At 37.8% G+C, this 17017-nt stretch overlaps 1 protein-coding gene across 3 annotated transcripts in view; it reads left to right on the top strand.

The window, feature by feature from the left end:
- The window catches only part of EPHA3 (EPH receptor A3), a 234058-nt gene that overhangs the window by 57001 nt on the left and 160040 nt on the right, over positions 1-17017 (top strand). The gene's annotated exons all lie outside the window — the stretch shown is intronic.

The following is a 17017-nucleotide window of genomic DNA, read 5'->3' as shown; positions in this document are numbered from 1 at the left end:
GTAGGGCAAAGTAGGTTCGGCAGGTGAGCTGTTGTAGAGCCATGACTTTGCTTACTGTGCAAGTTCAGTCAGTTTTCCATGTGATGGTTAGAGGTCACATGCACATTTCTGTACTCTTCACAAGAAAAAGATACCAGGTAGAGAGTATTTTGGCAAGGTATTTTGTTTGTGGTGTTTTAATTTCAGCTTGGTGTTGCAATTGTCAGGCAGTGGTTATTTCTGAAGGACGGTGTCTTGGTAGTAAGTGAATTTGAAATTGTACCTTAGAACATTGTGTTAGACAATTCTGAAAAAAACTCGTGTCCAAAATGACCCATCTTGAATGTTGCAAAATTGTCACTCTTATCTAAATTACCACGCTCTGCATGTGGAGGTATCCAGTTTGCTGTAGTCAGACTACAGCTTGGCTCCAAAAACATAAGTGTACTGCCTGCATATTCTGTCCCCTTCACAGCCTTCTGATTTAATTAGGAGTAGCCTTTCTAGCTTGTGGAGAGCTGCGTGAATTTGCCCTCTTCTCACTCTGGCCTTCATTATATCTGCTTGCTGATCTAGACCTTGGTCTCTCTCCTTCTTCCCTGTACTTCTGCGTGGCTGGTAGTAGTACCTGTGCAAACTGCCACCGTTATGTTTACAATGTCTGCTTTTTTCCGAACTTTCATTCTTTGTCTGTGCCGAAGTCTCTTACTTGATTCAATTACAGATTTCTTTCCACAACTCCTTTGACCGTAACAGTTTCTGAATCGTACCCGCTTGTGCACTGGGTTTTATATCATCTTTTATTCTTTTCCCTTTTCTGATTGCAGCTGCATTCTTTTTTCCTCATTTCGTGTCACCTACTGTCCTTCTCTCTGTTGCCTAGTCTTGTAAGCCTGACACCCTTTTGTCCCCATTTTTTCTTTCCCACCTAGGCTTCTGACACTTTTCTTTTTAACTTTATTTTATATTTCCCTGAAATCTGTATTTTTGTTTCTGTCTGCCTGGAGAAAATATCCTTGCATTTTGAGATAGAGCAGTACAAACAATTTATAATTTGTTCTGTGAATTTAGGTTTCTTCTATAAAAAAAGCTTGTTCAAACTGGGATCATTCATAAATATCAGTTGAATGTTTTGTGTGAGCAAATTTCAGCTGTGGGAGGCTCACAATGAGAGTTTCTGTGTGATTAATCCCATACATTGCATGCTGATGTTTCTGTTTCTTTGCTAAGATCACAAAAACTTTGTCAAACATCTACCTAGAAAACTGTTTGTTTGCTTTTCTTGTCTGTCCCCTGAACGCCTCTAGGAGATAAAGCACAACCATTGCTAAAACCAGTATGTAACCCCTGAACAACAGCAGCAAGAGTAAACAAAGACTACATTTGAGCTGTTGTCTAAGTACTACCTGCCTGTTAGTGTAAAAAGAAAAGCAAAAAGAACCCTCAAGAATATAATTACAGTTTTATACTTGAATTCAAGAACATGCATATGTGAAAGGTAGTATAAATCATAACTAAGTTGTGCTTTTACTCTCTTGTAACCCGTTTTCAAAGCAGAAGGCTTTTCTCTTGTCAGTCCAGCATTTTTTTGTGTGAAACTGAGTTTTCATAGAGTTTGAAAATGGTTTAATTAAAAGAGAAATTGCAGCACAAAATAGGTATGTCGGATATATAGTATGTCCTTTATAATGAAAAATGGTGCCTCAGTATTTAATAACACAAGAACTTTTTTTTTCCTAGCTACTTGGACTCTCTGTTTGCACAATTATATGTAGCAACATTTCTAAGCCTAAACAATGTTTTCTAAGACTTTTGTGTAAATAGACATGTACATAATATTTTATTATTTTCTTTCCAAAATGTGTGAGTATAGTGAATGAAGTGTTAAATCTGGATAAATTATATTCAGGCTTGTGACAGCTTCATGACTTTTCAGTATTTTCACTGGCTTTTTATATTCAATTGAAGTAAATAATAGCTTATTTATTAATAATGGTAGTGGAATGATTTTTCTGTTTGGAAGTATTCTTGTTTATGAAGTGAAATACGTGCAGTGCAAACACAGTAAACACAATTGTTCATTTAGTGAGAGAGAATACTGCATTTAAAATTAGCAGACCAGAATATTCCAGAATGTTTAATGAATAAATTACAAAACTGCTGGGCATACAGTGTGTATTTAGCATCACCTGCATAAAATATTTCCCTGAATTCAGATATGTTGTGGGTTTTTTAGTTACACATCCTGCCTCTTTTTCTTTTCTTTTCTTAATATGAATTATTCCTGACAAGACAAACAAATTTGTTTTTTTGGGCTGTTTTGGGGGCAATTTACTATTTTCATGGTAGAACTGTTAGTCTTACCACTTGAAATTTTGGTATATGAAATACGGGGCTTGGTACCGTCAAAGATAAAGTGTATTTTTAACACTTTATTTTTTTGTCCAACTCTTTTGGTTTTGGATATTGTACCACTGAGGTTCATCAGTAATAATTTTGTTCATTATCGTTTCAAAAAGGGAATTTTGAGTGTTATGGTTATCAGCTGCCTACATTCTCCATCTCATTTTCTGCTGTTGTAAGCTGTGAGTGGCATATGGGGTTCAAGCTGTAGATGTCATTTCCCAAAACATTACCAGTTAGGATGTTGGCTCTGGAACATGTGAATATGAAACAACTATGAAATGCACTTCTGAACTTCATTGCGTATCAGTAAATCTGTATTACTAGCTATATTTCATGGGTTATAAATCAATAGCAATGCTGATTTTTTCCTGTTTCCTGTGGCTTGAAGCACATTCCAAGTGTTTCCGTGTGACGGGTTTCTCAGTAGGTCCCATCTGTCTTGTAGGGAAGAGAGTTCCAATTCCAGCAATGATGAGGATTCTCGACAGCTCAGGTTCTCCGTTAGAACCGTGTGGACTTTGAATTTCATTCTCACAACATCTTCAAATGGACACTGGGAAGCAAGTGACTAAAACAGAACATCTGACAGACAATTGCCTACGTATGGTAGCTTTCCTAACCAAGCACATTCAAATTTTTTTTTTGTCATCTGGTTTATGAGACTTCAAAGATTTAACTCGCATAGAAAGTCTGCGATGGTCTTATCTCAGAGTCCTGAGATTGAGTCTTCTTTATCAGAAGCATAAATAATTTGACACAGTTCCTGACCTTTGAGCAGGAAAAGCTCAGGGGAGTGAGATAGCGTGAAGGTCAGTTTGTCTGTCATCCCTTGAGTAGTGATTCACCCATTACTGTTGAGGTCATTGTCAGGACAGTATGGAAGACCATATGGTTACCACTGGAGGGCTACCGTGTTAGCAAATAGAGGGCCTCATTGTATTCTGGTTCTGCATAAACTTTAACCTCTGGAGCCACAATTCAGGAAAATAAATGAATCAGTGAAATCCTTGTCTGTTGTGGGGTGGGGTTTGTTGTTGGTTTTTTTTTTTCTTCCTACACAGTCACAAATGCAGAGAACAGAGTCCAACACATTTATCGATACACGTTCCCAGCAGGCTTTCATTTATGCTTAGTGCTGTGATTTGTGGGAAAAAACCCTCACTCTTGTGCAGTTGTTTTCATTTTGAGCTTTTCATGGTATTTAATCAGTGTCTTACTGAGAACAGTGCAAGGTTAACTTTTTTTTTCAGCCACAAGACCTGGAAGTGAGGCAGTTTTGAATGTTTGAATACAAAATGTGCAGTGCTGTACTGTTAGGAATGTGTATATCCAAGGTAGTTATGACAAAGAAATGAAGCTTGAGTAAACAGAAGCTATAGAAATATTTTCAGCTTTACAGCTAATGAGCACTGTTTAGCTTCAGAGTAATTCTCTGAACCATATTTAATCTCTGCAGTAAGGTATTGATAGTAATGGTAATAATTAGTGTGGCATATCTCTTGAAGCACATCATGCTCCACTGTACCATAGTAAGCTAGAAAATGGAATATAAGCCTCAGATTACATACAAAGTCTTACAGAGCAATTTAGTTAGCAGGATTATAGGTGAGGCGTTTGTGTTGCTGCTAATGTCTGTCAACCTCCCACATAGTAACTATACAAATACACCTATATAAGGAGATTTGAATATGGGGTTCTTTGTGAGACTTCTCTGAAATATGAAAATACTTTTAGTATGACAATACTTTTAATGTTGCATGTATCCTATTCCCAGAAGACATTTGACTCCTCCTTAGGCTTGCAGTGACCTGTGATCTAGGTGTACAGAAAAGATGTTGTGCAAGGTGCAGGTAACGTGGTGTGAACAACAGATTTTTTTTTTTTCAAGTTTTTTTTTTGCGTATTTGTGAGCTATTTTACCTAAGGAGCTTCTGTTCACCCAAGACTGACTGAACCTGAAAGCTGCCGAGTGGCTATTAAGACCACAGTTAACTGTTTTTTGTTTGTTTGCTTAGGTCTTTTTCCCCTACATGTAGAGCTACGTATTTCTGTGACATGCTTACTTTTTTTGCAGTTCCCAGTGCCTACAGTTTGTCAAATAATGAACAGAGATTTTAGAAAATGGTGCATCTCCAACTTACTGCTACTGTGTAGAACTGTGAAGATTAGCTAATGCCGTTGGTCCTCAGGAGTATTTGGTTAAAGTCCTGGTTGAGGTACTTCTGTTTATTTATCTTATATTAAATTAGGCATGAGTTCCTCTTTCATCCCGAGCTTGACATATGAAAAGTAATTGTTTAATAATGTTTCAGAGCCTTGAGAAATTAAGAGCATCTTAGCCAGAGGTTGAGAAGATGCCTGGACTGTCTCCAGAATTCCCAGTCTAATTACTTTGTTCTTGTTGAACTGAAGTGAATTTATCTTTAGAAGATATGATATGTCAAGCTATGAGTTCCTGTATTAAGCATATTTTTCAATTAAAATAACTATGGAAATATGTGCATAGAACTAACTTTTCCTGGTTGCATAGTGAGAAAATTAATTTCCATAGAGTTACAGTAAAAATATAGTAATTGTCGTTACTCTTTTGACCCAACAGCTGACAAAAGAATAATAACCTTTTTAGAGGTATTTTTAGCTTAGCCTTCTAAGCATAGTGATTCTGCTCCGATTTCAACATGTACTTAATTTTCAAGACCCTATACAATAGTAAATCTATAAAAATAGATTTTTAAAGGTCATATCTGTACTATTTTTATTTATTGCCATTTTTGCAGTACTTCCCAAGCAAGTGATTGAAGGAAACAGTATTATGTTTTTCAGGTACGTCATAACTATTTCTAGTTTATCCCCATTAAAGGGAAGGTATGATGGTAGAGACAGCATTTCAGACATTGTTTCCTTTGAGAAAAGAGTGGGTGTGTTGCCTTCTACAGGAATAGAAAGGTAGTCTTAGGAGGAAAAATGTTGGGTTTTATTGACAACTTATAGGAAGATCATAGTATTAAGTACTTTGCATACTTTGTTAACAGCAGTGTTGCTGATTGACTTTTGTTAACCCGTTGTCACAGGTTCAATCAGTTGATTCTGAGCTGATGTAGGGGGGTGAGGGCCATGTCAGTCCTCATATGACACCTTTTGTGTACAGGACCGAAAGCCATTCTGTGGGGGTAAGGATGCTGGTTCTGAATACAAGCCTTCCTCGGTGCCTGAATAAAGAGGTTGAAAGAGAAAGCTCTTAGTGTACAGCTAAGGTAAGGGAGACAGTGTAGGCTGTGGTCATTGCTACAGCTGAAATATGTGGCAGGGATGTAGGAGAGGCAAGGCTGGACACCAGGTGAAAATCCATATGAGAGGGAGCATCTAGGCAATGGGATGCCGTAGCTGCTTGCATCAGCTGAGTTGAAGCCGGGGCTGAAGAATTGGTGGTTAATGACTAATGTTAGTGTATGCCTGCTTAACATTTTTTTTTTTTTGCTGTTAATCATGATAGTGGACTTTATAGTTTCAATAACTATACTGAAGAATGCAGTTTTCAGTGAAATTATGAAAAGAATGGCTCTTCAAGTTGTTATTAAGAAATGATGCTGAAGATGGGAGTGTGGAGGTGTGTGTGTGTGGAACTTCGCTTAGCTGAAGAATATCCAAAGAGAACATTGCCGTATGAATGAAATAAAAACAACACAACCCAAATACCTCTAAATGATGGTAATTACACTGAGCACCCTTTTATGGAATTCACTGTGGGCTCCATCTGTCATGGAAATTGTTTGAGTTTTCAAATTAAATTGTTCCCCGTATGAAGTTATGAAGCATTAACTATGCTTCACTCAAGCAAATTAAACTTTCTCGTTCCTAGATTAGTTCTCCATCTAGGTTGTGCTAGGAGTTGAAGAAGGTTTTGAGGGAATCAAGGTCTTACGAAAGGGAAAGAGTCACAGTACTTGCCTTTTGCTGTCTGCTGTGCAGGATTACATCCAGTGGTGTGATCTTAAAGGTGGTTAGCACACTGGAGCCCACAGATCCTGAAACTTTTCTCAGAATCTGTGAAGCTGCTCATAACGGGGCCCAACTCTTTGGATTTACTGACCCTCTGGAGTTGGAGGGAAGACAACTGCATTCAGCAGTAATCTGCTGCACTGTGACTTTGGCAACCATGTAGCAGCCTTCCCCACATCAACTCTGCCAAAAAGCTGGAAATACGAATGCAAATCTTAGAGCATGTCCGTAGGGCAGCTCTGTTATGTTTGCATTGTCAGGTGTCTTGTACTCACCTTCAGCGCAATGTGGAGTTAATCCGCTTGTGAGAGGTAAAGTTGTCCTGCATACGCACAGAATAGTTGCTTGTGGGAACAAGTATCAGTTCTGGACTGGCTGGTGCTGTGTGACTGTTTTCTGGAGTGATCCAGCACTTTCCATGGAATGAATGATGAACTACCCCCCACCCAGGAAACTTGCGCTGTGTCCTGTCTTACTACCTCAGCACACTGTCCTTCCCAATTTACTTTTATTCGTGGTCTGTGGAAAACACTGGTTGAAAGCTCTGTTGGTCTCAGAGCAGCTGGCATAGCAATGCCTGGTATTTTTTTCTGTTCAATTTTGCACTTCGAAAACAAGCAAATATTGTTTGGATTAAAGAAAAAAAGACAGCTATGTAAAATTTTCTCAGAACTCGGCATCCGTCTTTGGTTTAATCATCTAAGAACAAATGAGATTTTCTGCTGGGAAGTAGTTTTATATGTATTTGTGTTACTTGTCCTTGTGCAGTAGTACTGCCAATTATATTTATTAGCCCTAAATATTAAACAGCTGGCAGGATTCCATTGTATATAAATAAGACATTTGAGACCTGGAAGAATGCCATTTCTCAGACAGCCAGCTGGTGCTTTTTACAGTTACATTCAGCACAACACTGCTGAATTTCACTGTACATTTAGTGTTGTGTTAATGACAATAGGCGAACATGGGGTGGTTTGAGATTTCTGTAGGAAATGCCATTGTGTAAAAATACATTGTTTTGAAAGACTGTTCCGCAGAAATGCTGTGTTATGCACCTGTTTTGTGCAGTTTGATGTAAATACTTTTGTGTTTATGTGTTTTGCTGGCAAATAGAAAGCAACAAACTGCAGAGGTGTTTTAAATGTGAATTTTTAAGTGTTCCTGTGCCACAAATGTTTTTCACTTTCTCTATTGCAGTGGTCATGCATTAAAAGTTCTTCTTGCTGCTGCTTCTGAAACTATTTGCTAATGGTTTGGGGTTTTTTTTATGATCAACTTTTTGTTACAGTCCAAGTAATAACTAAAATAGTAACAAGTATATCTGCTCACAATTTATTCCTATTCTAAGTATTATAAAACTTAGGCATAAATGTGGACAAGGGGTGTCTTCAGATTTGCCTAACCAGCAAATGGCTTGGAGAAGAACTGGCTTCTATCCATTCTTGAATGACTATGCCATGATCGTTTCTTTGTAAAGGTTTGCCATTGTCTGGCTACATCCAGTGGCAGTGCTTTAGGTGAAGCAAAGGGTGATGCTGGAGGACCTGATGCTTTTTGTTCATGTTGTTATTAAATATTAACAGGAGCTTATTGTTGCAAGCCACATAGCTGAAAGTGTTACGTCTAACATGAAGTGTGAAATCATCTTTAATAATAACTACTGAAGACAGTTTTTCACCAGATTGTAATGTCCACAGCCTTGGGTGAGTTCCATCTTGGATATAATTCTGCTTGCTGAAGTACCCATTGTACTAAACAGCTGCTTATTTCCATCTCTGAAACAGCTACCCTTAAAGGCTGAATCTTCCCTAGTTTGTACAATGCTCATGGATGAAAGGCGCTTTTACGTGAGCAGTAGTTCAGTGCGGATTTCAACCATGGGGACTGTTGTGTTGAGAACTTCCCAGAAAATCTGCTTAACCTGCGAGATAAATAAGATTGAAACCTGTTTCTCAAGGAGACGTGCAGCCTAGAGAAAAATAAAGCTGTAAATGCTTTGCTTGTCCAAGCTCTGAATGGGCATTTGAATGGTGGATTCAGATGACTGTTAGAAAGTCAGGTGTTTTCTTCATTGTAGTGACCTTTTTACCACACTGTGATTTAGAGGATTTTGCTTGCAGATGGGTGAGAATCAGCTGTGCTTGCAGGTTTGGTGATGATGTACTCAGCTGTCTAGCAATTAGAGATGGGGAAGAAGATGGCTTTACTTATATTTCTGCAGTTTGGTTTAATTATTAGTCTAGCATTCCTGTGATAAGGTGTGTGCTTTTGCTTTCTCAAATACTGTGTGTTTACGTGTGTTTAGTACCTATAATACAGTTGCACTTTTTTTTAACTCTATTTATTGTAATATATTTATATTATTTTACTTCCCAGATGAAAGCTCTTTAAAAACTGAGAGATGTTAGTGCATCCAAGACTTTTGATGGTTTTGTTTTGAGCGAGGGAGAGGGTCGTGATTTGTGTTAAATTATGTATGTATTTGTTATACCTTGATGAAATGAGGTTTATTTACTTTAAAAGATGTTCAGATCACTGTGGCAATACATATTGTGCTGCAGGTAGCAGAGGATGATGCAGCTGTAGTAGGGAGAGGGAGGAGATGGTCATCATTTCCACCTTCCTCCATATCTGGTCTTGTTTTTGCGTCTCTTTTGAGGTCTTATTTTTCTGACCAGGCTATGAATCTATGGTCACCTCATGGGACACGGTTTCTCTCCAGTCTCCTGTCAGGTCATGTGCCAGGAATCGCGTGTTCTTGTGGGGAGGATAAGGGTGGGCTTGCTTTTCTTTAAAAATAAAGAAAAAAGGAAAATGTTTTTTTCGTTTTGCTATTTTTGCTTTGCTTATATTGAAAGAAAAAAATGTGAAAAAAGCAAAACAAGCAAAAGGTTAGATTAGAATTTTCCATTAGATCTGGTTATTTTGGATAATTTGGGGTAGATCTGGAGCTATGTGTTATATGGCAAAATGCTGTATCTCAGTTTATGTTGGCCAAATTAGGTTTCTGAATGCTCTTAATGAGTTTCTCATTTGACCTGAGCTCTCATCAGACAAGAAATTAAGATTTTTGTCTGGGTTGTAAGTCTGAAACTGTTTTGCTTAATTATGAAGAAACTCAACTTTTAGGTTAAGGCTATGAACAAAATCTCCTGAATACAATGATATGCAGTCAGGTGTGTTTCGTCTGTTGCCACAAATGTGAAGACTTCCGTGGATAACTGAACAGAGATGGAGAAGGAGACAGTGGTAATACTAAGTGGATCTTAGACTGAATATTGTTGCATGTCATTTTATACGAATAGATCTTACATTCTTTCTAATATGCTTATTTTCTGTCACAGTAGAGCTTTTCATTTAACAGTTCTGACTGGTTGATGTAAAATCATAGACGAGTAACACAGCATTAGGAGAAAGTGTACCAAGGTCTCTGTCTTAGAAGGGTTTATCGAAGGTAATGGTAATTTCACTCTGAGTGTTGTGTAACTTAATCGAAAAGCTCTTGCAGTGCAACCTTCTCCTCTTTCATTTGCAGCTTAGAAAAAAATAAAGAGAATAACTGGGGGGAGACCCAGTACCAGCAGGTAATTTCATTGACTTTTGAATGCCAAACATATAAAAAAATTTCCGTGGTACTTCCTCAATTTCTTGAACTCCCAAGTCGGATCATTTTCTGTCCTCTGATCTCAGCTGATTGGTATGTGTGGGCCTTGCATCAGCGTCTTTGGCGATGTTATGAGGAAAGTGTTTTCATATTGATGAGCTGGTCTGGAACACATTCTTCTGTGATATGGTCATTACAGGGTTTTTGTTAATAGCAAGCTTTCAGAGCTCTTGCATCCTGTTACTATTTTGTTAAACTTTTGTATAGTATGTGGGAAGATTCCACTTTTCATTTAGATTTGAATTATTTTATTCCTAGTCTCAAGCTGTCCTAAAATCTGTGCTATTTTTTCTTGACTGTTTGATTTCCTTACTCCTCCTCAGAATTTTGGCTGTTGTTTATAGAAATCTCTCCTTGAATACATTTTTACTTTCAAGTAACTGAAAATGTTCTTTTTCTCTGTGTATTGGCTATGAAATTGAGTAGGATGCATTGGAGTAATCTTCAACATATGTGAAAGCTTGATTTTCTTACTGATCTGAATTTGAACACGTTTAAAGTTACAGTAAAAAAGTCACACCAGAAGATCTAAGTTCTAAAACAAAGGAGGCATCAAAGTTATTCATCTTGTCTTAAATCCTGCAGCCTGTTTCCCAAATGTGTGCTTCAGCATGATGGGAGTATTTGAAATAATGGACAGTGTGCGATAGAGAAAGGAAGTGCTAGACTGAAATGTATATATATATGTTTAATTATGATATAATTCCCTATTATCATACTGAAAGATTTTTAAGTCAATTTATGTTATGCAAAGTTCTGTTTTTAAAAAAAAACAATACAAATGTTATTTAGATAAGTGGCGAATATTCCCATCCCTGAGGCTTTCAATCTTGGCCTGTTACGTTGCTATGGTGTGAAGCATGTCAGATGTTTCATACTTATCATGAATTATATTTTCAGTTAATTAAGGTGACAAGCACAAAGTTGTCAGAAAATGACTTGTAGATCTTTTGGGTTCTTTTATAAAGATGCAAATGTCTGTGATGATGGTGATTTGTCTTTGTTGTTGTGGTTTCTCTCTGCCCAATATTATTTCTTCAGTTTTTATTTTTTTTCTGAAAGTCTTGCTTATCACAGTGTGTCTTTCTTAGGAGATGGGGTTTTATTTCAACATTTCAACTCAGACTATGCGCACGTTCTTCTTAAAGTTAATGGCAAATGTCCCTTGAGAGCAAGATCAGGGATTCTTAGGCAAGTGTTAGGTATACACCAAAAAGTAAAAGAAAGCTTTATATCAGTGAAGATTAATTTCTCACACTTAAAATAAGTAGCAGAGAGCACTGTGTAACGGTGAAGGATACTTGACTATTACAGCATCAAATATACAAACCAATTTCTTGTAATATGAACTTGACAAGGATGTTGTTTGAACTGAGTTTCTCTGGTTAAGAATGTTTGTTGGTAGCACTTCCACCTTCCAAAATAAGAAATTTAACTTAATATTCATACATTTCTGCCATGAAGAAATACAATTCTGGAAAAACAAGGAAAAAAAAGATGTCAAATACTTTTTTTTGTGTGGATCTCTTATTTTTAATGGAATGAACTTTTCACCGGGAATGTCTACTTTATGCTCATACTACTGAACTGCCAGCTGTAAATTTTTTCATTTTGTTAAAAAATTAGTATTGTCATATAAAATTACTCACTGAGGAAACTACTAATTCTAAACGTATTAGTATAATATAGAGTAATATCTCAAGTGCCTGCTGATCAGTTTTCTCGGTACTTAACAGGAATTGAACATGTATTATGCAGCTTTGGAATATTTCAGCATTTTCCAAGTGCTATATGAGACCGTCATATGCCTAACTTTAAGCTCAGAGTAGAACATTTTGACCATTTTTTTGCTTGCAAATATAGATTCCACACCCCCCCCCATTAAAAGCTGAATAGAAATGCGTAGTGTCTATGCAAATCTTAGCAGTTTTAATTACTATGCTTGTCCTGTATGTGAAGCCATTACCTTCTTTTTTTTTAGCATAATCTCTGGAGAAAATGGAAACTATACAGACAGGTACGCATTTAAGTGTGTGTACATACAAGGGAAAGTAAGATCCCATTTAATAGTTTTTGAACTCAGAGGTGAATTTTGACGGTTTCACAGAAGAGCAGAGGTCTCCAAAGCCTTAGGTCCCTACAAGACTTACGAAAATAAGCAATAGGAGGAGAGGTAGAGGGAGAATGACAGAGATAGCGTTAACGGTCCCAATGAGGAAGAGACTTTTTTGCACTCACCTTTTATTAGACATCAGAGTCTGTGATGGAGACCAAGCGTGACACACATGTTTGTAGGAATCTAGGCTTCGTTAGTTCTGTTGCTTATGGCAGGGCTTGTTTGTTTTCTCTCTTTTTATTGTGATTGCCTGGCAACTTGGGGGGTGGGGGGCAGCGAAAAAAGACTGTTAGCCAGTTGGTATTCTGTCAGTGAAATATTGAAAAGTTGCATGCAATGGTTGACTATCTGAAATGTGAGATTCCTATCATAATGATCTTTTTGTTTGGGAAGGGAATTGCTTGAATAAATAGCAGAAGGCAGAAAGTGTGCATACATGGGAGTGCAGACTTTTCTGTCATTGCTCAGCAAAGCGTAATAAAAGTGATTTTTTTTATTTTTTTATTTGTTTTGTTTTGTTTTCTGGCTGAAAAGCTGTACTGAATACTAAGAGCCAGTAGATGAGAGCAGGATCAGTTTTCATTATGAGAACAGTAAGTGTTTTTTCAGGTAGAATTTGAATGGGGGCTCTGTAGAGGCTTGTGTGAACACCTCACAGACAGTGAAAAGCAATTACACTGATAAAAAAAAATCATTTTTAAAAATCAGTTTAGAAATAAGCAATGATTTGACTGCTTTGCTCAGCAAAGGTGTGACATCCTAGCGCATGAAGATGTTTTCCTGCAGTTTCAAAGTCATTTTATTCAGTTACTATTTTTCTTCTGATTTCTCAGCACTGTATTCCCAGTCTGTGTTCTAGCATGCACAGTGATTATGTAGTTTAAGTTATGTCCCATCTAGCCACTATTAGAATTATTAATTTATGTTAAAGGACAGTTGGACATTACCTGAAATGGTGCTTATACCAACTCGTACCAAATACATGATCATACCAAATTTCTTAATGCAAAATAAAATCGTAAATAAATATTGTTAGGCTGTTGCCTGAGATTGTCAGTGCAGTCTCAGGGACTTAGCTATCTGGGTTCCACAGGTGTCTTGAAAAATTATCAAACTTCATTTTTAGTAGGAGGTTTATAGTTTAGGAGTTTTATAGCAACGTGACGCTGAAAGATAAAATGTAGGTTTTTGCAATCAAGCAGTTGCATATGAGTTCTATTGTAAATCACAAAATAGCCTTCAATTTCTTAATGTAAACTTAAGTTTTCACTTTCTGTGGCTCTTTATCCTTTGTAGAAAAAAAGTATGCCACAGGAAGGATGAAAGAATTGATGACATCACTTATGTCCTAAATTTACAGATTGAGAGGAAACTTTTTAGTGAGACTGCTCACAGTATCTGAGGAAATGACCTGCATTCACTTCTGTACATTCCCTTTTGTAAAGAAATGGAAGAAAAGCTCCAAAGCCATAAGGCCAGCACACTCTCCTAGATCCGTTCTGGAAAAGAAAATCCTTTCTGTCTCATCTTTGTCAGTCAGTATGACCAGAGCATAGGAGTTCGACCCTCTCGCTGGGGATCTTTGAGATTTTTCTGTAGCACTGAAAGCATAGTCTTGTTTCCTGCCACTGACGGTATCCACAGAAGGTTTAAAAAATGAAAAGAAAAGAAAAGAAAAGAACACTTTCCAAAAGCCAGATTACATGCTGGGGAGGGAGTGGTGCTGTGGCACTTCTCCTGGATATGTTTCAAAAGTGCTGAAGGTTCCTGAAGGCATTAGAACAATGTGACATAAGTACTGTGTAATAATGTGAATTCAGAAATGGTGGTCACACCTCTGCTCCTTCCATCTTGACAATAGCAATAAATCCAGCACCCAGAGCCACATATCACAGCCTCAGATTTCCAGCTCCCCGATCATGCTGTCAAAGAATCTCTGACACAATTTTATAAATCTCTTTCATAAAAAAACTTGGATTAATCATCCCCATTGAACTGCTTGGAAGACGGTCCTGTCGCTTGACTCTTCCAGCACTTAGAACCCAGCTACTAATTTCCAGTCTAAACATAGCCAGGACTGATAAATATCCATTCATTCTGTAGCTGCAGGGTACTGAAAGAAAGAAATGCCAGTTGAGCTACCTTTGAAGTGCAATGCCCCATGGACCAGATTTACTCAAGTAATTGCATGTAACTGAGGTGAAAATTAGGTATGGGTCCCACCAGTGTCTGATTTACACAGTATAAGTACATATCTTTCATACAGTTCTGCCAGCATCTCCAGAGATTTTTGTTAAGTTCTCAGCCTGACTCCCGCCAACGTCCTTTCTCCTCGATATTACATAGTGCCGGTTCCTTCCTTCCTGGCTCAGGTAACCTTTTCTAGGTCTTTCCTAGCTCCTGAGAAAGTGCCTGCGCGCAAATTCTCTGCAGTATTTCTCTACTGTTGCTGCTATGTAGTCTGTCAGTCTCCTTGTGACAGCTTCTCCTTCATCTTTCTGCTTATTCCTCTGATACCTTCTGGTTTATCTTTTCCATCTATCTGGAGAATGGAGCAGGCTGGACTCAGTGCATGAGGTGAAAAGAAGCGTGTTCCTTTCTGCCAGCTGATTGCCCTGTACAGAGTTAGATCTGCCGTACATCGGAAGTTTTCTTTCAGTGCATCTCGTATCCCTGTTGCATTATTCTCTTTGCATTTCATTGTCTCATTTCCATTTTGACTGAATTCCTTTTAATGACTTTTCAGTCTTCTATTATTTATTATAGCTACCTGCCTTTTGACCTGTTCAGGCCCCAGCTATCCATGTTCCTGCGTACTTGGAATGCTGTTCTTTCTGTACCCTAAGATACAAAGACTCGTTCAAATTACAGCATAGTAATTCTGGACGCTTCTTTTAGCTGATTTATTCCCCACCTCCTGGCAGATCACAATTTTCCTCATGTTTAAAACATCTTAAATACTTTGTGTTTCTAATTCTTTTTCTCGTCTCTATGAATCTCTTTTGTTCCCTACAGTAAGGGCACCTTTTCTGTAGCTTTTGTTGTAGGGGATATCTGTGTCTTCTCTTATAAGGAATATCTTCAGTTTTTTACACTCTGCTTTTCTCTGAGATTGGAAAATAAGCATTATCCCATGCTTATTCCTGTTTGTATATCTCTTCCTTTACTTTTTAACTCCTACCTTGTTCTGTTACTGCAGCTAGCTGTTTGGGAATATAGGTCAGAATGACGCTTGTACAGCGTAAAACTGCGCTGGATACTGCAATACCGAACAGGCCGTGTGGCGATGCCGCACAGGAGGTTGGCTTCCTGTTGCCACTTAGCCGCTCAGTAGCCAACATGTTTTTATGACCTCTCTATAAAGCTAAAGTATAAATTCTCAACTACTAATGGTTTTTTTGCTGATTGATTTTTATCCTCTATGTAAAGATGATAGATTTTTAGTGCTCAAAAGAAGTGCTGAGAGGGGCATAGTCTTGTTTGGGTGCTGTCTGACACTGTTCTAAAAGCAGCAGAGCTAAAGTGGAGCGTAAGGGGAAGGTGGACCTACAAGAGCAATACAGGGAAAAGAACGAGATGCTGAAACAGCATGAGTTTGCATTAAAGAGGGTATGCATAGTCTCCCCTTGTTCTTAAGTGGGCATGAGTTTAGCATTTAGAAGCAGTAAAACAACATGGAATTTTTTGATTATGTGTTTTCAGAGCAGGTTTGGGCTGAGAAGTCCTTATAAATAATGCCTCAGAAGGCCTATATCTTAGGATGCCCCATGAAAGTAATATATAACGATTTAAAGTGAATGACTGCTTGCCTTCATTTGAGCCCCTGAAATCAACACAGGAGCAATTGACCATAGTGATTAAAGAAGAAACCATTCAATATTTTATTAACCAACATGCATTTTGTTTTATATTTTTCTCTCCTTAATTCCATCCTTGGAACAAGAATATATATATATAGGGTTTTTTTTAAAGAAAGTAATTTTGTAACTATTGTAATTTTACAAAGGAAGTTGAACATATGAATGAATTACAAGTATAGAAATAAAAATCAAACCAAATACAAATATATGTCTTTGAGAAACCTCACCTAATAGAAAAAACTCATGGGTCATGGAAGGGAATTGGTATTCCTGATAATCTGTTTAGAATTAAGATCACTTGGGGATGGCAGTATGATAGAAATTATATGGAAGAGATAATAAGTAGATCATTTATGAATCAGAGTGAGTGGCTTTCAATGTCCATAAAATCATGTTTCATTATATAATCTTATCTAGTTTCACCCAAGTGTTGTAACTGAATTTTTATGTGTCCAGGTAAGACCTATAGCTAAATGGTACATCCAGCTACATAGGAGATGATTGTGGCATCTGGATGGCTTTTTGCAACAGGCTGAGCTTAGTGGCTCACGGGCTGTGCTTGCACAAGGACATCTGTCAGAGGAGGGTCCTCCACCCATTTCTGGGAACTGGGCAGGGCCTGGGAGCCCAGGGTCCAGCTGCTTATTATGCAGGCAAGAGCTCGTGCTTGTACGATGGGCTGCCATGTGGTGCCAGCTCTCAAGTGGCCATGAGCTCTGGTGTAGTGATTTTGGCTCAGAAAGTCCCTGTACTGCTGACTGTCTTTGGCACTGGAGCGTGTTATGGCTTGCTGCAGCATTTCAGCTGCTGTTTGTGCATCCAAGACTGTTTTTAACTCTGTTGGGCTAGTCAGGAAGAGATAAAACTTATGTGTAGTCAAGTCTGCAAAGTGAACTAAAATAAACTTTGTTTCAATTAAAGGAAGAGTGTTTATACTGCTTTTATCTACTGGTTTCATAACATGATTTAAAATCGCATCTTCAGTGGTGCGTG

The sequence above is a fragment of the Opisthocomus hoazin genome, chromosome 1 (genome assembly GCF_030867145.1).
Source record: "Opisthocomus hoazin isolate bOpiHoa1 chromosome 1, bOpiHoa1.hap1, whole genome shotgun sequence".
NCBI lineage: Eukaryota > Metazoa > Chordata > Aves > Opisthocomiformes > Opisthocomidae > Opisthocomus > Opisthocomus hoazin.
Note: the sequence above shows the minus strand (reverse complement) of the source record. Positions and strands in the feature narration are given on the sequence as shown.